This window comes from Styela clava, chromosome 11 (genome assembly GCF_964204865.1).
Source record: "Styela clava chromosome 11, kaStyClav1.hap1.2, whole genome shotgun sequence".
Classification (NCBI taxonomy): domain Eukaryota; kingdom Metazoa; phylum Chordata; class Ascidiacea; order Stolidobranchia; family Styelidae; genus Styela; species Styela clava.
This window is the reverse complement of record NC_135260.1, coordinates 18,272,501-18,280,000: the sequence shown is the minus strand read 5'-3', so window position 1 is coordinate 18,280,000 and position 7,500 is coordinate 18,272,501. Positions and strand designations below refer to the sequence as shown.

Genomic DNA, 7,500 nt, shown 5'->3' with positions numbered 1-7,500 from the left:
GCTGGCGGGCGAGAGAGTGCTGCGTCGCCGGCATCGGCGTCGAAAGAAGCCGAGCCGAAAAAAGTTAAAAGTACAAACGTGCAAGCATACTAACCTAACCCTAGGTAAGGCATGTCAGAGCGAAAGACAGTAATTTCGAATGAGCCAAGAAAGAGCGGTGCGGGGCCGGTCGGAGCGCACCCTTTTCTCGGTGGCTGGCGGGCGAGAGAGTGCTGCGTCGCCGGCATCGGCGTCGAAAGAAGCCGAGCCGGAAAAAGTTAAAGTACAAACGTGCAAGCATACTAACTTAACCCTAGGTAAGGCATGTCAGAGCGAAAGACAGTAATTTCGAATGAGCCAAGAAAGAGCGGTGCGGGGCCGGTCGGAGCGCACCCTTTTCTCGGTGGCTGGCGGGCGAGAGAGTGCTGCGTCGCCGGCATCGGCGTCGAAAGAAGCCGAGCCGAAAAAAGTTAAAGTACAAACGTGCAAGCATACTAGCCTAACCCTAGGTAAGGCATGTCAGAGCGAAAGACAGTAAACTCGAATGAGCCAAGAAAGAGCGGTGCGGGGCCGGTCGGAGCGCACCCTTTTCTCGGTGGCTGGCGGGCGAGAGAGTGCTGCGTCGCCGGCATCGGCGTCGAAAGAAGCCGAGCCGAAAAAAGTTAAAGTACAAACGTGCAAGCATACTAGCCTAACCCTAGGTAAGGCATGTCAGAGCGAAAGACAGTAATTTCGAATGAGCCAAGAAAGAGCGGTGCGGGGCCGGTCGGAGCGCACCCTTTTCTCGGTGGCTGGCGGGCGAGAGAGTGCTGCGTCGCCGGCATCGGCGTCGAAAGAAGCCGAGCCGAAAAAAGTTAAAGTACAAACGTGCAAGCATACTAACCTAACCCTAGGTAAGGCATGTCAGAGCGAAAGACAGTAATTTCGAATGAGCCAAGAAAGAGCGGTGCGGGGCCGGTCGGAGCGCACCCTTTTCTCGGTGGCTGGCGGGCGAGAGAGTGCTGCGTCGCCGGCATCGGCGTCGAAAGAAGCCGAGCCGAAAAAAGTTAAAGTACAAACGTGCAAGCATACTAGCCTAACCCTAGGTAAGGCATGTCAGAGCGAAAGACAGTAAACTCGAATGAGCCAAGAAAGAGCGGTGCGGGGCCGGTCGGAGCGCATCCTTTTCTCGGTGGCTGGCGGGCGAGAGAGTGCTGCGTCGCCAGCATCGGCGTCGAAAGAAGCCGAGCCGAAAAAAGTTAAAGTACAAACGTGCAAGCATACTAGCCTAACCCTAGGTAAGGCATGTCAGAGCGAAAGACAGTAATTTCGAATGAGCCAAGAAAGAGCGGTGCGGGGCCGGTCGGAGCGCACTCTTTTCTCGGTGGCTGGCGGGCGAGAGAGTGCTGCGTCGCCGGCATCGGCGTCGAAAGAAGCCGAGCCGAAAAAAGTTAAAGTACAAACGTGCAAGCATACTAGCCTAACCCTAGGTAAGGCATGTCAGAGCGAAAGACAGTAATTTCGAATGAGCCAAGAAAGAGCGGTGCGGGGCCGGTCGGAGCGCACCCTTTTCTCGGTGGCTGGCGGGCGAGAGAGTGCTGCGTCGCCGGCATCGGCGTCGAAAGAAGCCGAGCCGAAAAAAGTTAAAGTACAAACGTGCAAGCATACTAACCTAACCCTAGGTAAGGCATGTCAGAGCGAAAGACAGTAATTTCGAATGAGCCAAGAAAGAGCGGTGCGGGGCCGGTCGGAGCGCACCCTTTTCTCGGTGGCTGGCGGGCGAGAGAGTGCTGCGTCGCCGGCATCGGCGTCGAAAGAAGCCGAGCCGAAAAAAGTTAAAGTACAAACGTGCAAGCATACTAGCCTAACCCTAGATAAGGCATGTCAGAGCGAAAGACAGTAAACTCGAATGAGCCAAGAAAGAGCGGTGCGGGGCCGGTCGGAGCGCACCCTTTTCTCGGTGGCTGGCGGGCGAGAGAGTGCTGCGTCGCCGGCATCGGCGTCGAAAGAAGCCGAGCCGAAAAAAGTTAAAGTACAAACGTGCAAGCATACTAACCTAACCCTAGGTAAGGCATGTCAGAGCGAAAGACAGTAATTTCGAATGAGCCAAGAAAGAGCGGTGCGGGGCCGGTCGGAGCGCACCCTTTTCTCGGTGGCTGGCGGGCGAGAGAGTGCTGCGTCGCCGGCATCGGCGTCGAAAGAAGCCGAGCCGAAAAAAGTTAAAGTACAAACGTGCAAGCATACTAACCTAACCCTAGGTAAGGCATGTCAGAGCGTAAGACAGTAATTTCGAATGAGCCAAGAAAGAGCGGTGCGGGGCCGGTCGGAGCGCACCCTTTTCTCGGTGGCTGGCGGGCGAGAGAGTGCTGCGTCGCCGGCATCGGCGTCGAAAGAAGCCGAGCCGAAAAAAGTTAAAGTACAAACGTGCAAGCATACTAGCCTAACCCTAGGTAAGGCATGTCAGAGTGAAAGACAGTAAACTCGAATGAGCCAAGAAAGAGCGGTGCGGGGCCGGTCGGAGCGCACCCTTTTCTCGGTGGCTGGCGGGCGAGAGAGTGCTGCGTCGCCGGCATCGGCGTCGAAAGAAGCCGAGCCGAAAAAAGTTAAAAGTACAAACGTGCAAGCATACTAACCTAACCCTAGGTAAGGCATGTCAGAGCGAAAGACAGTAATTTCGAATGAGCCAAGAAAGAGCGGTGCGGGGCCGGTCGGAGCGCACCCTTTTCTCGGTGGCTGGCGGGCGAGAGAGTGCTGCGTCGCCGGCATCGGCGTCGAAAGAAGCCGAGCCGGAAAAAGTTAAAGTACAAACGTGCAAGCATACTAACTTAACCCTAGGTAAGGCATGTCAGAGCGAAAGACAGTAATTTCGAATGAGCCAAGAAAGAGCGGTGCGGGGCCGGTCGGAGCGCACCCTTTTCTCGGTGGCTGGCGGGCGAGAGAGTGCTGCGTCGCCGGCATCGGCGTCGAAAGAAGCCGAGCCGAAAAAAGTTAAAGTACAAACGTGCAAGCATACTAGCCTAACCCTAGGTAAGGCATGTCAGAGCGAAAGACAGTAAACTCGAATGAGCCAAGAAAGAGCGGTGCGGGGCCGGTCGGAGCGCACCCTTTTCTCGGTGGCTGGCGGGCGAGAGAGTGCTGCGTCGCCGGCATCGGCGTCGAAAGAAGCCGAGCCGAAAAAAGTTAAAGTACAAACGTGCAAGCATACTAGCCTAACCCTAGGTAAGGCATGTCAGAGCGAAAGACAGTAATTTCGAATGAGCCAAGAAAGAGCGGTGCGGGGCCGGTCGGAGCGCACCCTTTTCTCGGTGGCTGGCGGGCGAGAGAGTGCTGCGTCGCCGGCATCGGCGTCGAAAGAAGCCGAGCCGAAAAAAGTTAAAGTACAAACGTGCAAGCATACTAACCTAACCCTAGGTAAGGCATGTCAGAGCGAAAGACAGTAATTTCGAATGAGCCAAGAAAGAGCGGTGCGGGGCCGGTCGGAGCGCACCCTTTTCTCGGTGGCTGGCGGGCGAGAGAGTGCTGCGTCGCCGGCATCGGCGTCGAAAGAAGCCGAGCCGAAAAAAGTTAAAGTACAAACGTGCAAGCATACTAGCCTAACCCTAGGTAAGGCATGTCAGAGCGAAAGACAGTAATTTCGAATGAGCCAAGAAAGAGCGGTGCGGGGCCGGTCGGAGCGCACCCTTTTCTCGGTGGCTGGCGGGCGAGAGAGTGCTGCGTCGCCGGCATCGGCGTCGAAAGAAGCCGAGCCGAAAAAAGTTAAAGTACAAACGTGCAAGCATACTAACCTAACCCTAGGTAAGGCATGTTAGAGCGAAAGACAGTAAACTCGAATGAGCCAAGAAAGAGCGGTGCGGGGCCGGTCGGAGCGCACCCTTTTCTCGGTGGCTGGCGGGCGAGAGAGTGCTGCGTCGCCGGCATCGGCGTCGAAAGAAGCCGAGCCAAAAAAAGTTAAAGTACAAACGCGATGCTAATGAGCGAGCCGTTATCTCGACTAATATGTAGGGGGCGTTCGATCGAGCGTCTGGCTTGAGCGCTTGTCGGCCTAGCAGAACGGACGCATTGTTATGCCCGGGTTTTAGGCACCGCTGCAGGCGGCCGGCAGAGCTCTTGTTTGTGCGAAACTGAATGGATCGAGCCCGAGAGAGGGCGAGCAAAGAAAAAACGCAAATCGCTCCGCCTGGCACTGCCGGCGAGAGCGTGGACGTCGCGGCCAGCGACTGTCGAAGCTGAGTACGGCCGCAGGCGATCGCCTCGGTCTTAAACGAATGCGACGAGCACGCGCCGGGCGGCCCAGCAAGGGCCGAGCGCAGCTGTCGCAGCTATCTGGTTGATCCTGCCAGTAGTGATATGCTTGTCTCAAAGATTAAGCCATGCAGGTGCAAGTACGAGTTCTCGTAAAGCGAAACTGCGAATGGCTCATTAAATCAGTCTTGGTTTATTTGGTCTCGTAAGCGAAGTGGATAACTGTGGTAATTCTAGAGCTAATACATGCATTAAGCGCCGACTTCGGGAGGCGCGCTTTTATCAGATCAAAACCGACCGGGTTCGTCCTGTGACGTTTGATGACTCTGGATAACAAGGCGGATCGTACGGTCTCTGCACCGACGACGTATCATTCAAGTGTCTGCCCTATCAACTGTCGAAGGTACGCTACGTGCCTACCTTTGTGATAACGGGTAACGGGGAATCAGGGTTCGATTCCGGAGAGGGAGCCTGAGAAACGGCTACCACATCCAAGGAAGGCAGCAGGCCCGCAAATTACCCATTCCCGACACGGGGAGGTAGTGACGAAAAATAACAATACAGGACTCTAACGAGGCCCTGTAATTGGAATGAGTACATCCTAAAACTCTTAACGAGTATCCATTGGAGGGCAAGTCTGGTGCCAGCAGCCGCGGTAATTCCAGCTCCAACAGTGTATGCTAAAGTTGTTGCGGTTGAAAAGCTCGTAGTTGGATTTTGGGCGAGCGCCGCCGGTCCGTCGCAAGGCGTGTCACTGGTTGCGTTCGCCTCACCTTCGGTTCTCCGTCGGTGCTCTTGACTGAGTGTCGGCGGTGGCCGATAAGTTTACTTTGAAAAAATTAGAGTGTTCAAAGCAGGCTGTTCGCCTGCATAGTGTTGCATGGAATAATGGAATAGGACCTCGGTTCTATTTTGTTGGTTTTCGGAGCACGAGGTAATGATTAAGAGGGACAGACGGGGGCGTCCGTACTCTGCCGTTAGAGGTGAAATTCTTGGATCGGCGGAAGACGAACTACTGCGAAAGCATTCGCCAAGAATGTTTTCTTTAATCAAGAGCGAAAGTCAGAGGTTCGAAGACGATCAGATACCGTCCTAGTTCTGACTATAAACGATGCCAACTAGCGATCGGGAGGCGTTACCATGACGACCTTTCCGGCAGCTTCCGGGAAACCAAAGTCTTTGGGTTCCGGGGGAAGTATGGTTGAAAAGCTGAAACTTAAAGGAATTGACGGAAGGGCACCACCAGGAGTGGAGCCTGCGGCTTAATTTGACTCAACACGGGGAAACTCACCCGGCCCGGACACAGGTAGGATTGACAGATTGAGAGCTCTTTCTTGATTCTGTGGGTGGTGGTGCATGGCCGTTCTTAGTTGGTGGAGCGATTTGTCTGGTTAATTCCGATAACGAACGAGACTCTGGCATGCTAAATAGTTACGCGACCTTCTCGGTCGGCGTCTAACTTCTTAGAGGGACTAGTGGCGTTTAGCCACACGAGATTGAGCAATAACAGGTCTGTGATGCCCTTAGATGTCCGGGGCCGCACGCGCGCTACACTGAGTGAAGCAGCGAGTGTCTAACCTAGGCCGAAAGGTCCGGGTATCCCGTTGAACCTCATTCGTGATTGGGATAGGGACTTGCAATTGTTTCCCTTGAACGAGGAATTCCCAGTAAGCGCAAGTCATCAACTTGCGTTGATTACGTCCCTGCCCTTTGTACACACCGCCCGTCGCTACTACCGATTGAATGGTTTAGTGAGATCCTTGGATCGGCCCCGTCGCGGCTGGCAACGGCCGCGTCGGCGTGTCGAGAAGACGATCAAACTTGATCATTTAGAGGAAGTAAAAGTCGTAACAAGGTTTCCGTAGGTGAACCTGCGGAAGGATCATTACCGAAGGTGGTGGTAGGCCCCGGCCGACCGCGCACTGAATTGTCTTTGGGTGCCGCCGAGAGTGCGGCCGTCAATCGGGGTTCCGCCCCGTGCGACACGCGTAACACGTTGGCATAGCAAGGCAGCCGAGTGCGATGGTGGCTTCTGGGCACCGCGCTCGATGTGCCGCCGGCCCAGCCCGGCGGTCGCTCGGCGCCGTTTGTTGGTGTTTTTGTGCAGTTGTTGTCGGTGGTGGTTTTGTGGTCGATCCCACAGTGTGACGTCCGCGCGCTTCGGCGCCGGGCGAAACGTCGAGGACGACTCTTAACGGTGGATCACTCGGCTCGCGAGTCGATGAAGGACGCAGCCAAGTGCGAGAAGTAATGTGAATTGCAGAACACATTGAACGTCGACCTTCTGAACGCGAATTGCGGTCTCGGGTCAATCCCGGGACCGCGTCTGCCTCAGGGTCGCGTTCGTCCTCACCCGAGGGCCGTCGCCTGGCCTCTGCGAAGACGGCCGGGCGTCGTCCCAAGTTGAAGCGGTCGCCGAGCTTTCTCGGCGCGACCGCGTGTCCCGTACACCGCCGGCCCCTCGACGTGTTCAACTACGTTCGAGGGGCGGGTCCAGGTCGGTCGGTCCGGTCACGAGATCAAGACCGACCGTGGGCCAAGGCGGCGACGGTACGCGCTCGGTCGGCGCCGGCGGCGACGACTTGCGATGCCAGCGGGCCGTGTAAGAAGCGGCCCGCTTGACACATACGACCTGAGTTCAGGCGAGAGCACCCGCTGAATTTAAGCATATTATTAAGCGGAGGAAAAGAAACCAACAGGGATTCCCTGAGTAACGGCGAGTGAACCGGGAAGAGTCCAGCGTCGAATCTGCGCGCTTTTCGAGCGCGCCGAGTTGTGACGTACGGAAGTCCCAGTGCGGCTGACGGCGAGCGCCGGTGTCCTTCTGATCGAGGCCTCGTCCCACGGCGGGTGTTAGGCCCATAGGGGCGCTTGCCTTGGCCGCTTCGGGTCTTCTCGGAGTCGGGTGTTTGGGAATGCAGCCCAAAGCGGGTGGTAAACTCCACCTAAGACTAAATACGGTCGCGAGACCGATAGCGGACAAGTACCGTGAGGGAAAGTTGAAAAGCACTTTGAAGAGAGAGTTCAAGAGTACGTGAAACCGTTGAGAGGCAAACGGGAGGGCCCGTCAGGTCGCCGGCTCGCTTTCAGTTGGGTGCGGGGGCGCGCCGTCTCGGTTCGCGGACGCTTAAGGCGCCGCTGCCGAGTCGGCTCGCGCACCGTCTCAGCGCACTAGCGACCGGCGCGGGACACGACCGGTTTGCCGTCGGTCTAAGTCCCCGCGCGAAGGTGGCCTCCGCTCCGGCGGGGGTGTTACAGCGCGCGGGCGGTGCGGCCCGGCGGCGGATCGAGGAAAGGATG

The 7,500-nt window shown here is 56.5% G+C and overlaps 2 non-coding genes and 1 pseudogene across 2 annotated transcripts; all 3 read left to right on the top strand.

Annotated features, from left to right (window-relative positions):
* Positions 1–4,278: 4,278 nt before the first annotated feature.
* On the top strand, positions 4,279–6,088 carry LOC144430268 (small subunit ribosomal RNA). Its single transcript, XR_013479422.1, has one exon. It is a non-coding gene; the product is annotated as a small subunit ribosomal RNA (ribosomal RNA).
* Positions 6,089–6,386: 298 nt separating this feature from the next.
* On the top strand, positions 6,387–6,540 carry LOC144430221 (5.8S ribosomal RNA). Its single transcript, XR_013479376.1, has one exon. It is a non-coding gene; the product is annotated as a 5.8S ribosomal RNA (ribosomal RNA).
* A 288-nt stretch (positions 6,541–6,828) lies between these two features.
* The window catches only part of LOC144430288 (large subunit ribosomal RNA), a 3,694-nt pseudogene continuing 3,022 nt past the window's right edge, over positions 6,829–7,500 (top strand).